The sequence below is a fragment of the Ochotona princeps genome, chromosome 5 (genome assembly GCF_030435755.1).
Source record: "Ochotona princeps isolate mOchPri1 chromosome 5, mOchPri1.hap1, whole genome shotgun sequence".
NCBI classification, from domain to species: domain Eukaryota; kingdom Metazoa; phylum Chordata; class Mammalia; order Lagomorpha; family Ochotonidae; genus Ochotona; species Ochotona princeps.
The window spans coordinates 47212700-47233448 of NC_080836.1; the positions used below are offsets into that span (position 1 = coordinate 47212700).

At 37.1% G+C, this 20749-nt stretch overlaps 1 protein-coding gene across 1 annotated transcript in view; it reads right to left on the minus strand.

Annotated features, from left to right (window-relative positions):
• The window catches only part of SCN7A (sodium voltage-gated channel alpha subunit 7), a 194166-nt gene that overhangs the window by 164227 nt on the left and 9190 nt on the right, over window positions 1–20749 (minus strand). The gene's annotated exons all lie outside the window — the stretch shown is intronic.

Sequence of the window (20749 nt, forward strand, 5' to 3'; positions counted from 1 at the left end):
CCCCACAAATCCCATACCCTTCATTTCCTCAGTGACAAGGTGACACTTTTTACTAAATCTATGAATACCTTATGAACATAAAACAAGCTCAGAAAACAGAGATAATGATTTGGTAGAGGGTGGAAGTGAGAGGGGAGTTTCCTTTTTCCTTGCTCGTCATCGCAATGCTACTTTTTGGGTTTAGATAGTTGAGTTCAACAAGCCTCTGTTGAAAATATAAGCATAATTTAGGAGAATAACTAAGATTTGTGTAACACAACTTCATTTAAAATGCCACACATCAGTAATGTTTTAGTGACCACTCCACTGAGAAAGTCCATGGAACAAAGGACAAAAACATGAGTTGACAGGGAGCTAGAGTTAGAAGGAAGCGAGCAGAAAGATTTTAATAGTATTACATCACAGAATATAGGGTTTAGGATTATATTTCTAGCCTTGCCTTTCTCTATGAACATAATGAGTACACTCACTGCATGTTTCCAAAAAGTCTTCCTACAAACCTGAGAAATTTAAAAGTGTCATCATTCATCAAATTCAAATTTTGGATGTTAGAGTTACATTCTTTTGTTTAGATTGCTTTAACTGGAAATACGAACATTTTATTGCTTTAAAAATCTACACTTAATGAAGCCAGTTTGGTATCTTAGCCAGGCAAGCTGCTTCCTGGGATGCTAGCATCCCATATACGTGCTGGCTCATGCCCTGGCTATTCCACTACCTTAACAGTTTCCTGGCCAATGTGCTAGACCCAGCAGAGCTACACCTGTTGGACTCATGTGAGCTGGACCAGGTAAAAACCAGGCTGGTTTGACTGTTTCGACTGGTACAAGCATAAATCCGAGTTGGTGTGGATTAGTTGGGCTCGCTGCAGCATCAGCTGGCAGATACTAGCACAGGGCCAGGGAGGTTGGGAGCTAATTCTGTCAAGCCAAACTGCAGAACCACCTGGAGAGTGCATGATCTGGGAGTGGGCCCAGTAGGAAAAAACAGTAGGTGCCTTCCTCCTGGGTTGCCACTCCATCTGGTGAGCATAAGAACCAGGACTGGAGCAGGCATGGCTAGACAGAGTGGCACCCATCAGCAGGTGTGTGGGCTGGAGAATGGGGCATGTATGAGAACCAAATGGGATGTGGGACAGACTGGACCAATATGCTGTACATACTGGCAAACACAGGAACCAGGGCAGGGGGTGGGTCTTGGTGGGGGCTGGTTATTGCAGGTCACTCAGACTAGGCTGCATCTCCCACTTATTTACATGAAGGTCAAGTGTGTGGTGGGCAGGATTGGGATGGGCTCTAACACACATTAGTTTATGTAGAACACAGGGCTGGAGGCAGAACTGACCCAGCAATTACAAGCAGCTTATGCATAGGCGGATTGGGGTGACGGTCTGTGTTGGACCCTGTACTGGCAATCACACCCGAGAATCTGGTCTGGGATCACTTCAGATGAAATTTCTTTGGGGATCCCCCCAATCGAACTGCCAGACTCAAAACCCTAAAAATAAAGACTTGCAGGCTCCACAGTCTGACCGTGGAGTGTGTGTGTCAAAGCTGAGCCTCCTCAGTAGCTCAGACAGAGCAATAGAGAGTATATCCAGATGCACGTGGAGGATATGGAAGTACACTGAAGCCTATAGAAGATACCTGGTACTAGAACAGAGGACAGAACAAATTGATCAACTACCCTAGACATGTGTTGGCAGTGAAAATTTGGACAAAAGGAAATGGTAAGGTGGACTATGTCAGCCAGTGGATTCTGAAGCAATCTCATTGTGACTGGAATGGTGAGACTGGCAGCAATTCAGAACCGTTGAACTACCAAAACTATTTGAGCAGTGCCCTCGGAGCATGTCCCACATCAGGGACCCTGGAATGTTTGCAAGGATGGATGTGCCTTCTCCCTTTGTATTTCTCCTTCCTCCAGATAAAGGAAGGAAAAAAGAGAATGTGGCAACAATGGTCTTACCCACTTTCCTGTAGTCCTTGACCCTTTGAGCCCTAATCAACTATATAAAGATCATCAATGTAATAATACAAAAGAGAGAACAATGGTATATGACCATTTTCAATACCTTTGTTTTAGATTCACTGGTCTCTGCTTTTACGGATTGGAATAATTAATTTTAGTGGTCTGATCTATTAATGTATCTCTTTGTATTTCTTGTGTATTTTTGTACATAATAGCACAGGGAAACAGTTTGTAAATTAGGGTATTATTAAGCATTGAGACCTTAATTTGGTTTACATTTGTAATTTATTACATTGCAAAAAAGAGGCTAAGAGAGAGATTCAAAAGTTTCGTTACACTACAAATTGAATGAGACAGACAGTTGTGCAGTTAGAAGACAAATCAGTTAATATGTAATCTTGTGAACAAATAGGATGATGATACCCATTTTTACATGTCTCAAAAACAGATAATTTCTACTTGAGATCTAGGCCTGAAAATTAAAATTACACTAAAACACCTGTTCTCTCTTTCTACAAATACGAATGGATTTGATGCTTAATATTTAGAAGACTTTTTTTCAAGTGCTGAACTGAGGTTTTGACAGGAAGATGAATTAAACTTAGAGTACTACAACATTCAAATGGTCTCCCGATCAATAATTTTAACAACCAGCATTACTTCCCATTTCTTATGATGTATGGACATCAGAACCAGCTTTCCAGAAGGCTGAATTTAACACTGCACATTTGTCTTATTTCATAAATGATTTTGTATTTAAAAATGTTAAATCTGTCTTTATACTCAGAAACTTAAGTATAATTCAGAAGAGTTAAACTTAGAACAATATATGCAAACAGAAATGAATGTAAACAAATTCTACGGTAGTTTACTTTAATCTTTAAAAAGTATGATAGAGGAGGAGAAACAGAGGAGAACAAACGGAGGGAGACAGAGAGAGACAAGACTGAAATACTGACAGAACACTCATTCATTGCATCACTCACCAAATGCTCACAAATAGCAGAACCAGCCTGGGGTTGAAGCTAGGCATGGGAATGGAATCTAGGTCTCCACACTTGCATGGGAACACGATCATTTGAGCCATCACTGCTCTTTCCCAATCTGTGTAGGAAGGAAGCTGGATTCAGGAGAGTCAGGCAAGAAATAAGGTTACCTGATGTGGGTACATCTATTCCTTAAGTTACTGATCAACTTAATCCAAGCCAAATGTCTACCCCTAACTGGTACTATGCTGCTGTTTCTAAATTGTCATTGAAATTTATTTTGCTTAAAAAATAAGTCTTTCTTTTTAATATTTTATTGCTTGGCTGCTATTTTATTTGGGGGATTATAAATTTGAAATGGTTGCATGCCATTATTGTGGAAATTATTATTTTCACAAGTATCAAGTCTGATTCCTTTCTAAAAAGTCACAATACTTGGACCTGGCATAGTAGCCTAGTGAATAAAGTCCTGGCACCTTGCATAGGCCAGGATCCTTTATGGGTGCAGGTTCGTATCCCGGCTGCTCCACTTCCCTTCCAGCTCCCTCCTTGTGGCCTGAGAAAGTAGTAGCGGATGCCCCAAAACCTTGGGACCTTGCACTGATGAGGGAGACTCAGAGGAAGCTCCTGGTTCCTGACTTTGGATCTGCTCAGTCCCGGGCATTGTAGCCACTTGGGAAGTGAATCAGTGGATGGAAGATTTTCCTCTCTGTCTCTCCTTCTCTCAGTAAATATGATTTTCCAATAAAAATAAATCTTTTTTAAAACAAAAGATTTAAAACTCAGATTTACAGAGAGAAGGAGAGACAGAGAGGAAGATCTTCTGTCACTGACTCACACCCGAAGTGGTCCCAGTGGTCAAAACTGAGAAGATCTGAAGCCAGGAGTCTGGAGCATCCTCTGGGTTTCCCATGTGGGTGCAGGGTCCCAAGGCCCTGGACCATCCTCAACTGTTTTCCTAGTCCACAAGCACAGAGCTAGAAGGGAAGTGGAGCAGCTGAGATATGAACCGGTGCCCATATGGGATTCCAGTGTGTACCAGGACTTTCAGCTGCTAAGCTACCATGCCGGGCCCAAATAAATAAGTGTTTAAAATAGTCACAACACTTGCTTTCTGAAATTTAAATGTCAATGATTACATAATTCTTTTTGCACTTTTAAATTAATCATACTTTTAGTATGGGACAAAAGACTAGTTTATACAAGTTTGCAGCTTCTGACCAAGAGAAATTACATACCCATTTGAAAACAACCAATGCAACAGGAAACCACACAGGGAGGGAGAACTGAAGATCTGCCAAGACAGGGTTTTGAAGCAATTGCTGCATAGAGCCCTTGGAAATTTTTCATGAGTTCATGGAAGTGTTGAGCTAAAAAGAAAAAAAAATCTGCAAGCAATAGAGGGACCACAGAGTTCTCACACAAGGCTTGGAAAAGCTTTCATTTTCATATAACCTGAAGAACTCCATATTTTAGGGAGCACTGAGTGTTGATTCAGCATAGGGATCATTAGCATCTTTCTTAAAGAACCAAAGAACTTCCAAAAATTTCTATGAGGTAACTGGAGAATATATAAAGAAGAATGGTAATACACACAGCATATAAAAGAATACTGGTTGGGTATATGCCATTCAGTTTAAAACTGACAAGTCTCTCACACCCAGAAGAACAGAGCAAGAATTTACTAAACATGTAAAAAAGAAGAGAACTACAATCATAATAAAGAGACAGATACTCAGAATTAACATGATAGTTTGTAACATAGTCATTATGAAAGTTATTATAACTATATCCTATATATTGAATACATAGAAAAAATGTAGATGCATTTTGGTAGACTGAGAACCACTCCAAAAAGTACCGAAAATTCCTAGGTATAAAATACAAAGATGTTTTAGATGAAAAAGAAATGCTATTGAAAAGATTGGCAATAAATTGGCAGAAGAAAAAAATAAATGAACTTGCAGACATTTGAAATATTTGAAGACATAATAATCTAAACATTTCTAGGTTTTGTGAGAATTTTTTTTAAAAAAATGAGATATTCAATAAAACGCACACACAAGAAAACTAAAGAAACTTACAGGTTACATTACGATAAAATTGGTTAAAACCAGGGGTGAGCTTTTGTTGCATAGTTAAGATGGTATCTGGACTTCCGCATCCCCTGTAAGAGTACCTGACTTAAAGTTTGGTTTCACTCTCTATTTCAGCTTTTTTGCGAATGCACATACTGGGAGACAGCAGTTGATAGCTCAGATAATTGGAAAGCAGGTAGGTCACCTTGTGGGTGACCTACACTGTGTTCTAAGATTTCCTGAATCAGAGCTCATAAGCTTCTGACTGGCCTAATTTAATCATAATTCTGAATATTACAATGTTGATCTACCCAATGTTGTTATTGATTATTAGGAAATGACCTATTGTTGCAGCACTGATAATAGAAAATATAATATTTTCATCCCTTTTGTATAAAAAGGTATGATTTTGACACATTGAATAAATTTATCTATATTCCTGTGTTTACTGAAGTACTATTCAAAATACTAGAAAACAAAAAACACCTAAAAATCTATCAGTTGATGAATGGATAAATATATATGATGGAAAATAATAATAATAATATAATATATAACATACAATAGACTATAGCACAAAGAAAACATCAGGAAATATTATCTTTTATTGGCACATAGGCATATCAGGTGCAATTTTTATGACAGAAGGATTTCAAGGAAAGCTAAGAAATGGACTTAATATGGAAAAGACAGCTAAGGGAACTTTTAGTCATCAGCTAATGTGGTGATATTTCAGGAATCCTATAGAGGATTCTGTCTTGGGTAAAAAGTGGTATCATATAAAAAAATTTTTATAATTGTAAGGGCCTATTACATTGTCTACTATTTAGTTGAAAAACTCATTATTTCAGTTCCCTGATTTTCATCTTCCTGTCCAAAAAGTATGTTTTATTCAAAAGTCATCTTTATTTATATTCTTGATCATATTTTATTGTATTCATAAGTGCTTCAGGAATTAAAGCATATTCCAGACATTAAGTGAAATCTTGATAATATGAAATCAATGGGGGTCTTATGCCTCATTAAAACTTAAGCTTCATTAAAATTTTCAAGCTCCATTAAACTTAGTTAAGGTTCATTAAATGAAGATTTTGTTCTCTTAGTCCAACAGCAGAATAACTAATATTTGAAACTTATTTTAATGCTTTCAGGCTCAAAAGACTAGGTGCACTGGTTAAGCATCAAAAGACTAGGCGCACTGGTTAAGCATAAAAAGCTAATTAACTTGGGATCATTTACCACCTTTTATTTATAGTTGATAGAACATTTAAGTTGTTAAATCAATATGTATTCCATTAAATAGTTTTAAACATTGTTAAATTTTGTGAAGCATCATTAGTCTGATTAATCACCATAAAGGGAGTAAACATAGCTACCCCCAACTCAGTCTTAAGATAAATTGTTGTTTAGTTTTGAAAAATCCATTAAACTTATGAGTAACTAGCATTAATATTTATCTCCCTTTATAATTATTAGCTTGTTATCCCTGTGTAGAGTTGAAGAAACTGAATTCGTATGTGTTTTTTATGTCAGTCTAAACAATCTATGTCAAAGAGGCTCACTTGAAATCTATTCCTTTGCTCATGATTCTAAATTCATACCTATAATTACTTATCAATAAACAAAGGAATCACGAATGAATGGATATATTTCTATATACGTAATTATCTGTCTCTCCAGAGAAGAAAATGAACAGTAAAAAGCACTTAAAGCAACACAGTCATTTTTGTTTATCAATTTGTGGATATTTTGTGGGGATATTACATTATTTCTGTATCTTAATATCATATGAATTAATACTGAAGGTTGTGCACCCTTCAGAAAGTCAAATTTTCTTACCAAATTACTTTTACACTATCTCCTTTTAGTTAAATAAATGTAGAAATTCAAGTGAGGTGTTAGAAAATGGAAATTTTGAAAGATGATAAAACATGACATTCATTGATTTCTTTAAAACTTTCTCATGTGTAAGTTTATCATTCAGCAACACCCAAGTCATGATGAACAGTGGGCTAGGTCACCTAAGCTCCTACGGCCAGCTTCCCCCACATTGCCTTGGCTTTCCAAGAGCTGTGCCAGAAAAGGTCTGTGCTAATCAAATCATTGTACTCTCGCTCTTTTATAACTTTCCCTATGTTCCAAACATGATCTCTTCCACGGCCTCCTTCATTGACAGTGGGTATGGTAGCTAAGAAGGCCTGTTTGGTAGAATAACATACAGTGTAGCCTGTGCCTGGTGTAAAGCCTGACCTCTACACAGACCCCTTACAAGATGAATCAGACCACTATGCCCAAATATGTTTTCTCCATTCAGCATTAAACTTCTTTCCTTATAGGATATGGTGTAAATTGCCTCTCATTTGGGGCAGTGCCAGTCTATGTCCCAGTGTCCGAAACTTCTACAGAGTTCATACAACATTTTCTTGCATGTTAACATCTTACAAGGCAATTAGAGTATATTATATGGTGTCAACAGGCTGAAGTCACAATCTCATCAGCACAACCAAACATCTTATATTTTGAAGAACAAGGTACAATCAAGGTCCATCTGGAGTATAGGGTGATAAGCAGTCAAAGAATGGACATCCCTGAGATAAGACAATCAAGGCATTTTGATGTATCTGAGGGTAATTTCCTTTGTTTATACAATTCTTAAGAAATAAATAGAATTATATCAGAATTTACTAATTTTCTTCTCCAAAATTTAAATTTTTCCACCTCCATCAGGATTAGCACAACTTCCTAATTGGGTTTACTGCAATTTGCAATCATTCTTTATCTGACTTTTGTAACAGTTTAAAAACTAAAGTAATAGGGCACTATAAAGTAAATTAGTCAGCCCTCAATTGTCCAGTGATGCTGACTGTATTAAGAGTGCTGCTTTTTAAAGTTGTGTTTTAGATTCAGGTGTGCCTTACTGGCCTTTACTTTATACCTCTAGCACAACGACCCTCACGTCACAGGGGAAAATCTAGGGATTCTTCTGGCAGCTAGGAATATATTCTGGGGGAAATAAAATGGTGCTTGTTCCAATGACTGCACTGTGTGAGGATTTAAACCACATAGCCATCTTTAACTAATCACTATTGCTACTAAGTCAGACCAGTGAATCCTAGTGGCATTTGGGTTCTCCATGAATTAACTTCAGTTTTGAGTCAATCTTTTTTTAATTATTATTAATTATTTTGCATTAAATGACAGTTTCATAGGCTCTGGGAATCCCCCCACCCCTCACCATGCCCCTCCCCCCTGGTGGATTCCTCCACCTTGATGCAGTATTACAGTTCAAATTCAATCAAGATTCTTTCCTTGCAAACATATACCAAGAATAGAGTCCAGCTACTTATTGTCCAGATGGGTTGAACAGTTCCTTGGGGAGACCATTTCTGGTCCGAAGTTAGAGCTGGTAGACTATCATCACAGTCAATTAAGAGTCCCAATATAACATCAACAGCAATTTGCAATATTATGGAATTGACATGGTTTTGAGTAACCAGTATGTTAAAAAAAAAAAAAGCAAGTTCTTAACCACAACCTATGATTAGCTCATTAACATTTCAATTTTAGTTTATATTCAGGACCGGCTGCTATATACCTTAAAATGGCTATAAGGTACCATTCAGCTGTCTCATGTCTGTTTCATTTTAGTATTTAGCCATTTGTTGTGTTGAAGTATAATTTTGCTGATCTTGGCAGATTTTAGGATAATCTAGACTGGCTTGTAACTCTAACAAGATATTTGTCGACATATAAGGTGCAGAACACATTTTTTTTGGGGGGGGTGTGCAGGAAAATCCTCAACACCATGGTGAGGAGTAACTAATCTTTGTGTCCCACCCAGCGAGGCATGAGCCAATCCACGCCAGCTCTTGCCTGTCAGATTCCAAGCTCTACTTTTTGTTGTTTGTCTATTTATTTTAGTTTTTTTTTTAGTTTGTATGATTGTTTGTCATGTGTGTGGAGAAGGGGGGCACTCCAGAGTGGAGCAGGTGGTAAGGAGGAAGCTTGGATCCCAACCATGAAGACTCTCAGACCTTCACCACAAACTATTAATATGAGCAACAAGGACTATACCCCAACTGCCAAGGAGGCCACAGGGAATTGGATGCCCTAGGAGGCTGAGTACTCTGAGGTCACCCACCCCCAACCGGAGCTTCCGCAGGGGATGGAAGAAGTCCAAACACTACCATGCAGAAACCAACGTCATCGGAAAGACAACCAGAAGCCCTGAGCGGTCAGCAGACACAGAAGAACAATAAATGTCCTTCGGGACCAGGGAGGAGAGCTTTCTCTGGTCCGAGCCTGGCTCCACCTCTGGACCCCCTCCCTCCCTCGCAATGACCATCGGGATTGCTCCGAAAACCCCTCACAGTTTTGAGTCAATCTTAAACAATTCATACAAGGTCTGAGCCCAACTCCTTCCCTAACAATTATTGCTAGATCCGAGTCTGTCTCTTTCCCTAAGTTTTTTTAATGTATTTTATTTTGAATTTTGAATTATGTGGTACGATTTTGTATAGGCTGGGATTCCCCCCCAAACTCTCATCCTCCGACAGATTTTTTTCCCATTTTACTACAACGGTATAGTTCTTCATAAGGAATCATTAGTCTATCAATCTCTTATTTAAGTGTACCCTGAATCATTATTCTATCAGTCTCTTATTTAAGTGTACACTGTTGGTACAGACAATGTCAGACAGTCCAGTATCCCATGGTCTACACATGTTCAACAGTTTCATTGGGAATCCATCTTTCGTCTGGAAGCAGGGATGTATGTTCCTGTTGGTTACTCAGTGGTGTGTTTTTTCTTTTCCCATGACAGTTAACTATAAAGTAAAATATTCTACGCTAATTAAATGTCTTTAGTGAGAAGTTAATCTAATCCAAGGGACTGAATCTAAAATGCAAGTAATTACATTTGTCATTTTTGTACCATATAAGCTGAGGAATTAGTTACGTAACAATCATATCAGAATGGATCTCCTATAATTATTTGAGAGATGGACATAAAATGACATGTTAATGCGTGACTGACCTCGGGAGGTATTTCTGTCCAATATTCTCCCCAACCTGAAGTCATTTACGTTCCATGAGAATCCTGAAGAAAGAAGGTACTGAAGGTAAAGAAAGAATTCAGAATCGTACAAAATGACAACTGTGGGTCCAGTGGAATTTACCTAAATGCCTGACCCTCACACTATTTCACTTGAACATTTTAGAGCACAAATTCTCTGTGTGGCTCCCAATAACCACAACCATCTGTTTGACTTCTTGGAAACTCAGATTACAAAGTCAGAAAATCTTTAGCTGTTTTATTGTTTCCTTTTCAAATTGATTTTTTTTTTTATTACAAAGTCAGATATACTGAGAGGAGGAGAGACAGAGAGGAAGTGGAGCTGCCGGGATTAGAACCAGCAGCCATATGGGATCAAGGCGAGGACCTTAGCCACTAGGCCACGCTGCCGAGCCCCTCAAATTGATTTTGAGAGGGAAATGGGGAGGGGGAAAGGGAATAGAGAAAGAGAAAAGGAGAGCACTCGTATCCAGTAATTCCCTTTCCAAATACCCACCATGGCCTCGGACAGATGGGAAAGGGAGAGGCCAGGAGCCAGGAACTCAACCCAGGTCTCCCCAGGGAGTTGCAGGAACCCAGTAACTTGATGTATTACCATTGATTTCCAGGTCTGTGTTACCTGCAAGCTGGTACTGGAAATGAACCAAGTATTGAACCAGTTGTCCTCTATGGAACATGAACATTTTACTACTGATTCAGTACAGCTCCTTCTATAGATTTTCATTTTAAAAATTCATTCAAACTTGGCAAGTCTTCTAAACCTTGCTTAGGAATGTTATATGTATACATTTTCAATATCCTCATAGAACCAAAATAACTCAATCTGGTACAGTTACCTCACTATTTTTATAAAAACAAAAAACTACATTCAGTGTCATATAGCACAGGAAAAAAAACAGATGTTGCTGCCTTTAATAAGCTATAGAAATATCAAGCTGAATATCAATCCACTAAGATTTTTACCTCTCAGAATGTGGACAAATTAATAATCATAAATAGTATAATAATACCCAGAAATGTATACATTACTTTTTGGGTGCTCCAGAAAAAAATGATGTATGTCTTTGAATAAATGGAAATATTCAATTAAAATTTTGCTATGTAAGAATGCCTTTTTACTTCATCCTCTAATCTGAAATGTTTACCCTTAAATTAGAATCACCTAAACAAATATAACTTAGGTAAACTGATTTCATTAACATCTAAGAATGATTTATGATTAGGATATGAATTATTCAAATATAAATGTTTTCTGACTATAAAGAAAATGTGCACAATTTGTCACGTAAGCAAGGTAATTTCTTTGCAAGACAAACATGCTCAGCAAATTATTTTCTCATAAAGCAAAGGGTAAAATTAAGCTGAACCCTTGCTGACTACAAAAAATATAAATTAGAAAGACCCAAATTAGTTTTTCCTTTTGCCTTAAAAACAGTATCTAATAGTTTTACACTGACTTTTTAAAATATCCATATATTTGCATATAAATTGTTCTTTAAGATATCTTTAATATTTGAATGCACAGACTGTTGAAAATATGCCAAATGTTAAAAGCTGCAATTTAAATACATCTATAGGTTGAAAAATTGCTTCTCCTAACCCCATATCAATGAGTTTCACATTACATTTTCTTTGTTTATACTTTCCAACGATATTCTTTCTAATGTAAGGCATAACAGAGTGAGTGCAAATCAACCCATATTTATTTTTGCTTCTATACCAACTTGAAAGCAAATATCTTGCAGTCAGAACTGACCTACCAATTACACAGGTGAGACAAGAGGTCTACCATACTTGCTTTAATTTCCTTTCCCTTTTCTGACTCTGCATTGAGGTCAAAGCCAAATGCATCTATACTAAAACAAAAAACATATGATAAGCAGTATGAAAAAGTGATGGGCAACTGAAGTTACATGTCTCCTCATATTTTGGGGTAGAGCTTCCAGAACTATCTGAGAAGATTTAGGAGATGATACATAGTATTATGACTTGAACCCAAAAGTTATGCGCAAATCTTAACTTCTGTGAACATGACCTAACTTGGACCTATGGTGGTAGAGTGAACCCAAATCCTACTTCACCAGTATGTTTATGAGAAAATACATGAAGTCTCACAAGAAAAATGTCATGTGACAGTGCAAGTATACATTGAAGTTACCCATCTAAAAGTTTTAGGAGCTCCAAGGATTGTTTGCAACACTAGAATCTAGAGCACAAGATGGAACAGATCCTTTTCCTGAGCCTTCAGAGAAAACATAACCTTCGTGACACCTGCTAACTCTGAGAACTGTGAGAGTATACATTTTCGTCGTTTTAAGCTGTTTAGTTTTTGGTAACCTCATGCAGCAGCTCTAGGAAACTAGAAATCTGAATGTCCATAAGAAAAAAAAAACTTTTAATACAATGAATTTGTTACTGGAACGACAATGAATACATCATCAGCTGTTCACATACCTTCATGAACATGAATTTTTTTAAGCTAATTAAAACAGGACACACTTGTTGAAGAGTAGAAATTCATCACAATGAATAGAAAAAAATTTTAATACTGTAATATTCAGCTTTCTGTTCATGTATTATTGTGAATAATAAATTGCTCAAAAAATTTAACTAAATTAGTTAGCATGTAATATGATAATATCAATACAAATGATATGATGGTATAGGACTATTTATATGTTAAGAATGGAACAAGTAAAAACTGAAATCTTTTGGAATAATTTTATCTGATTCTTCATAAAGTTCTATTGAGATCTTATGGTGGTTTATATCAGAATAAACAAAAACCCTGAAGAAAAAAATACTCTTACACTTTTAATAAAACAGAACCCACAACTATTATTTTAATATCTTGTAAAGTAATTTTGCATAATATTCATTTGTCTTATTATCCAAATAATAAATAATCTGGAAAAACTGTTAAGGCATTCACAAATACAAACTTAATTGCCTTTGGAAACAGTTTTTTTTTTTTTTATGGTTTTGCAAATTTATCATATTACGAAAAATTTCAGTCCATTATACTACTGCACAGGTTAAAATATGTTTTCATGTTCATAGAATTATCATTTCCTTTCATAAATGATCCTATAATTCACAGTACTAATAAAAGTTAAATATATATATGTGACAAACTAATGGTAAATACACACACATCTGAGGGCTACCGTAAGTAAATTGTGACAACATAAAAAATCCAGAAACTTATTATATAATTTATTCAACTATCAGAGGTTATTTTAAACTTAAAATGGCCAAAAAATTATTCTTTCAGTGCAGTATTTCTTTAAAATTACCCAATTTTAGTTCTCTAGGTACAATACTGTTTGTCTAGTAATTAAACAGCACTACGGATTATTACTTACAAAACTGTAGGCATAAGCAGTTACATATTCAACTCAGAAATCTTGTCCTAACTTTGTTTAATTCTATCTGTGTGCGAGAGAAAGAGAGAAAGAGAGAGAGAGAGAGAGAGAGAGAAGGCGGGGAGAGAAAGGAAGAGAGGAAAAGAGAGAGGATGTGGAATAAGACAGAAACTGCTGCCATCTACTGGTGTATTCCTAAAACAACCACATCCAACAGGCCTGGGCCAAGGCCACAGGCAGGAGACAGGAATACCATCCAGGTCTCCCTTGCAGGAGGCAGGAAGCTGATTACTTGGACCATCATCAGCATCTGCATTAGCAGGGAGCTTGAGTCAGGACCCATAGTTGCGACTCAAACCCAGGTATTTCAATGTGGGATTACCCAAGAATCTAAATAGTGTCCTTACTCCTACTGCTTGAGTGATCTTATCACCACTTAGATGATTGGGGTTTTTATTTGAGTTATATAAGTGATTGATAGACAACTTTCTTCCACTGTATCAGAATTCTGTTTTTTCAACTTGCTTTGTCTGTCACCTGCGATGTTTAAAGGGACTCACAACTGCTTTTAGGACAGGCATTTAATGGGCTTGAGTTAGCCTCTAGAGTCAACTCCAAGTGGAATTCAACTAACTTTTTTGACATGCTAGAATTACTCCCCCAACTGTTTTTATGCTAGAATTACTCCCCCAACTGTTTTTATCTTTTTTATCTTTGCCTCTGGTTCATCTGTTGCTATTTTTCATTCCTTACTTATGACAGGAATGTGTGGATATTTGTTTCTATATTCTAACCATTTGATGGTTTCTGTTCTTTGCCTAACATTCTTTCTATTGATGGTTATGTGAGATGGCACAGAACTTGATTTGATAGTCTTTATTTTTTGCTCCTGTTTCTGAGCTCAACACAATTAAAGTTTCATTTTCCTTTGGAAGGAGAATAGCTCCTTGATTTCTAAATTGTTGTGCTTTCTTTTTTTAAAACTTTCATCTCTTGGTGAAGTTGTAGAATTGGAATTATAAATTCATTGTGCTTATATTTTAAGAAAGTATTTTTGGAAAATTTTAAAGTATTTTCCCATCTCTAGCAACTGTTAGGAGTTTCCATTACAATGTTTTTTAAATTAATAGAGCTCTTCTCTGACATATGGAGGAATAACGTGTGTTGTTTCAGATAACAGGAATAAACTTGCCTTAACATTTAATATCTTTATTTCATAATATTTTAAGATGTGTAATCCTACCCACAAATCATAATCCTTCTTACACATATTGTTAGTTCAAGAACACTGAATAAAAAGAAAATAAAAAATCTAATAAAATAACTAATTATTTTAATACAAGAGAAAAAGATTTGTATGTTTCTCATTTATGAGTGTTAACTACAAAATGTTTTTGCTTGTTATAAAATTTAGACTTGTTTCTTTAAGAAATGGCTAATGCATCTGCACTAGTTTTACTGAGTTTCTAATTAAATATATTTCTGCAAGATTTTTCAAGCTCTGGAAAACTGTCATTTTTCCAAATGAGTTGAATCGAAATACTGGCAGTAGTTTTTATGTAGCACTGACTATGTTTTATATTTTTAACTTCAACACAATGTCAGCATTACTTGGTAATTTAACATCTTTTTCCAATAATAAATGAATCAGTGGATTATTTTTCCATACCTAAAAATGATTACTTGAGTATTGAACCAGATCATTTGGCACAAATTAGAAATTTCACACATTTCTTTTGTCTTATATGTTATGTAGTGGAACTACTGTTGAATAATTCTTATGAACGTATTCATCATTGATGCAACTTTCAGGAGAATAAGGTGATGTAGCGACAAAGTTCACTTAAGCGCACTGCTGTCCCTCAGGCCCTGCAGGTGACTGTTTTCACGAACCCCCAGATACAACGTACTATGAATGCTCAGGTCTGTTATGTGAGATAATATGATATTTGGATATACCCTTTGTACATCCTTCCATACACTTCAAATTATCTCCAGATCATTTACATATAATTCCATATACCAGGTAAATGCTATATAATTAGTTATATGCCATATTGTTTTACAGCATTACGAGAAATAATAGTCTGCATATGCTCAACACAGGTAAAATTTTTCAAAGAAGGGTTTTAATCTGAGACTGGTTGAATTTTAGTATACAGAATGCATGCATATGAAGGACCAGCTCTACACACATATTTTGAAACATGCAAGAAACATGCTTACATAGGATGGGTGGTTTTTATTCTCTGCCTCTTAGCCAACTGAAATTTTTATTTTGGTGAGGAAGTATGATTAATACCTTTGATTACCAATGTGAAAGGAATAACAATGACATAAATATTAGGAATAATATTGACAGGAATATATTTCCTTTCAAAAGTTTGATGCATTTTATTATATTAACATATATTAATATATTCTCTTTAGGAAAAATGATAAACAGTTCTTAGTCTTACTGAAACATAGCAAAGGTTATTTTTTACCTTTCATATAATGTGTTCATTAGAAGAGGTTCCTTGTATTTCCAGCCCAATCTTTTGTTCCTTGTGCTGACTGTATCATGGCCTCAATTTCTGAGTTTTTCTGTTTGTGAATGTGATAACTTTCCTTAAAAAGTCATGCTGCCTTTTTCTACATTTATGTTAAAATAATGATCCAACTGTGTTCCAATAAGAACAAGAACAGTTTTGTGTTTTTCCTGTTCCCTCCCACCTTTTATCTAAAGAACATTCCATCTGGTCATGTACCCAAGATAAGACTTAGGAGGAGAACTGAGAGGAATGAAGAAAGATACCAGAACTGAAACTGCCACTTAAGAAAATAACAAAAAAACTTATGTTGTGTGAATTTACAAGTATTCTGCACTAAAACATTGAAAAAACGAACAAAAAAATTTGTTAGCAGCAAAACTGACCATCACTATCCTCCTTGCTAAATCCCTTGGCAGCTAAAAGTAGAAGACAGCTAAAACATGATAGTGTAGAGGGTAAAGCCATCACCTGCTTTGGACATCAACTTAAATCCATATGCTGGATTTCTGATCCAGCTCCATGCTAATGCATCTGGAAAAGCAGCAGGAGATGGCCTTGGTGCTTGAGCCCCTGCAAACACACGGGAGACCCAAAAGAAGCTCCTGGAGCCTGGCTTCAACCTGGCCCAGGTCTGGCTGTTAGATTTGGGGAGTGATTCCATGGATAAATGGTTCTCTCTCTCTCTCTCTCCTTTCCATTTCCATCCCCCCTTTCTTTCATTCTTTCAAATAAAACACATGGGCCCAGCATGATGGCTGATTGGCTATTCCTCCACTTCTAAGTGTTGGTATCCAATTCAGGCAGAGGTTCATGCCCTGGATGCGCCACTTCCCATCCAGCTCCCTGTTTGTGCTGCATGGAAAAGCAGCAGAGGATGGCCCAAAGCCTTGGGACCCTGTACCCATGTGGGAGACCTGGAGCAGATTTCTGGCTTTAGATTAGCTCAGCTTGAACCCTTGCAGCCATTTGGGGAATGAACCAGTAGATGAAAGATCTTTCTGTCTCTCCTTCTCTCTATAAAAATCTGTCCTTCCAACAAAAGTAAGTCTTTCAAATTTTTTTTTACATAAAACTCAAAAATCTTAACAGTAAAATAAAGTTCTATTTAAAGAACAGTACCCAAAACCTCATCATAAACAGATGATTCTGTCTGTAGCACCATCTGCAGAGCAGCACAGGTGTCTGGTTCACCATAATTCAGTCTCAAGCAAGAAACTAATAACTTATTTAAATACAGAAATTACTGAAAGGAGGAGGAGACATAAAAGGAGAAGGAAGAGAGAGAGAGAGGGAGGGAGGGATGCAAAAATATTGCATCCACTAGTTCACCCCCACCCCCCACCCCCGATTACAGCAGTGGCCAGAACTGGCTCAGGTTAAAACCAGGATCCATAAGATTCATCCAGGTTACTGACATGAGTGCAGGGGTCCAAACACTTGGGCAAATATTTCACTGTTCTCCTGGATACTGAGGCATGAACCAATATAGATCTGGGATGCTGGAGTCATGTGCAGTGATTATTTAATTTTTTTATTTTTAATGATTTTTACATAGTTGGTTTTTATTTTTAATGATTTTTACAATAGGGTGTTTAGGGTCAAAGGCTATAGGAATGTGGGTGAGATCACAATTTCCACTTTCTCTTTTTTTCCTTCCTGTATCTTGGGAAAAGGGGTAGACAAGGAGAGAAACTACACCTACCCTTCCAAATGCCTCCGCAGCCCAGGATGGAAGGCAGCCACCGGATACCACCCCAGGGTCTCCGATGTGGGGTATGCTCTGAGGGTCCTGCTCATATGGTTTCAATATTCCACAATTCCAAATTACTGATTATCTTGCAACTTCAGGCATGATAAAAATCACTCCAGAATCCACTGATTGACATAGTCCATCTTAGAGTTTCCATTTGCCTAGGAGACCCATTGATAGACAGTGATTTTACCTGCCACCCCACAATTCCTGCTCCAACTTACTGTTTTGCTGTCAAGCTTCAACTAAAAATTCAGAAAAAAAATTTCAAATTTACTTCAGAACTAGCTCAATGATATCCTGAGTCACTCCCAGAAGACAATAAAATGCTTGGTCTCCTTTTAAAGAGGATAATGCCAGAAATAAGTGGTCTTGAAATGCCACTTGTATGTTATTTAATTCAAAAACTGTCAAATTCATTGAGGTAGACATCTGTGGTTAAAATAATGTTGGGCATGGTGTGGTGGCCTAGTGGCTAAAGTCCTCACCTTGAACACACCCAGGATCCCATCCAGCTACCTGCTAGTGGCCTGGGAAAGCAGTCAAGGATGGCCCAAAGCCTTGGGACCTTGCACCCACGTGGGACACCCGGAAGAGCTCCTGGTTTTGGGTCAACACAGCTCCGGCTGTTGTGCTCACTTGGGGAGTGAATCATCGGATGGAAGATCTTCCTGTCTGTCTCTCTTACTCTGTATCTCTCTTACTCTCTATATATCTGACTTTGCAATAAAAATAAATCTTATAAAAATTAAATTGTTATTTAAAAGGACAGTTACTTAGCCTTCCCTAGGTTTGTATAAGTAGGATGCTATCTATGTATATGTGTTTTAGAATAGGTGAATTTTGGAACTGGTGCTATGGCATGGTGGATAAAGCCATCATCTGTGGTGTCAGCATCCCATAAGAGTGCTGGTTCAAGGCTCTGCTACTCCACTTCTGATCCAGCTCCATTCTAATGATGCCTAGGAAAGCATTAAAGCATGGACCAAAGCTTGGATTTCTGCCTCCATGTGGGAATATGGGAAGAAGCTCCTGGCTTCAGACTGACCCGGATCCAACAGCTACAGCTGTTCAGGAGATCTTCCAGCACATGAAGATCTCTTTTTCTTTCTCCCTCTCATTCTGTCTAACTCTGCCTTTCAAATAGATACAATAAATTGGAAAAAACAAAAAAGATGCATTTTACAGGAAGGCCATGAGTTGCTGTCAGTGCTGGTGCTGCTTGAAGGACTGCAAAAATGCAGACGAAATTGTTGATTTTTCTGAAAGGAGCATTTATTATAGTAGAAAAGAACTAAGAATAGGTTTGAAAATCAAAGTAACTTTCATTTTAAACATCAGTCTATGTATTTTTTTCTTCTGAGGTTTATTTGTTTGAAAGATACAGTTGTAGAGAGGAAAATCTTTTATCTGCTGGTTTACTTCCCAGATGGCTGCAATGACCAGGGCTGGAAGAGGCTAAAGTCAGGAGCCAGAAGCTTCTTTCACATCTTCCACATGGATGCAGGGCCCACCTAGACAATTTTCTGCTGCTTTCTCATGTACATTAGCAAAGAGCTGGATTGAAAGTGGAACAGCCAGGATTTGAACCACTGCCCATATGGGAGCTGGCACTCCTAATTGGTGCTTTAATCCACTATGCCACAGAACCAGCCCCTCAACATGAATATTTTCTGGACATGAACATACAGACCAAAGTGCACCCCATTGCGTTCTATGCTAATTTTACTATTATCATGCTAATTTTGTCCATTTTATTCACTGAAAAATTCTTCAAGAAACAGCTATTACTCTGTTATAGGAATACTTACAAAGGGGGCCATAATTGTTGCAGAGAATTAAGCTACCATTTTGTTTTTGTTTTTGATTGTTTCATTTTTTTCATTATTATAATTTTATGATACAGTTCCATTGGCCCTGAGATTTCCCCTTTCCCCTTCCAAACTCCCCCAACACTGAGTTCCCCCATATCATTAAAACAGTAACACTTCTTCATAAACAGTCAAAAGTCCATCATTGAGGGTATGGACAATGGCAGGCTCCAGCAGCTCATTGTCAAGACCCAACCAACAGTTTTACTGGGAGTCCACCCTCAGTCTGAAGTAGAGATTCACACTGCACCTTATCCTCACATCTGGACTTGTCAGTCTCCATTACAGTCACTGTAAATCCCCCAAGTGAAAAGCCACAAACAGAATCAACAACAGGAACAAAAACAGAAATTTACAATGCCATGCAGTTAAACAACATGCCACATGGATATGACAGTCTCCATTACACAGTTATTCTACATCCCCTTAAATGAAAATCCACAAAACAAAATCAACAGGAAGAAAATTTACAATGCCATGCAGTTAAACATGCTACTGAATGACTAATTTGTCACTGAAGAAATGAAAAAGAAAATCAAGAATCACTCTATATTTTAAATAGCAATTTAATGTAAATTCAATATGTTAAGAAAGAATTGGTGATTTTGAAAAATTTAAATAAAAAGGGGAAGAGATATGTACTCAAAGATTGGAAAAACTTCAAATGTCCACCCAACCCAAAACAGTTTGCAGAGCATGCGTAATCTTCATGAAATTTCCCTTGGCACTTTTACATAAATAGAAAAAAATCCTAAAATTTCATAGAACCAAAAAGGCTATCAATATTCAAAATAATCTTAGCCAGAAGAACAAAATGAGATGTATCACTCTACCTAATAACAAAATCAAATGAGAGCTGGCATTTGGCACAGCAGCTAAGACACAGCTTGGGATATCAACATTCCATATCAGAGGGCCTAGGGTAAAGTCCCCACTCAGCTATTGATCCATCCATCTTCTTGCTAATTTACACCCTCTGAGGCAATCCATGATTGTTCAAGGACTGTGATACTTGTGGGAGATCTGACTGGAGTTCTGAGCTTCTAGCTTCTTCCTGCCCCAGCCTCTGATTCTGTAATGAGGTAGGGACTCTTTCTCATTATGTCTCTCTAACTCTGTT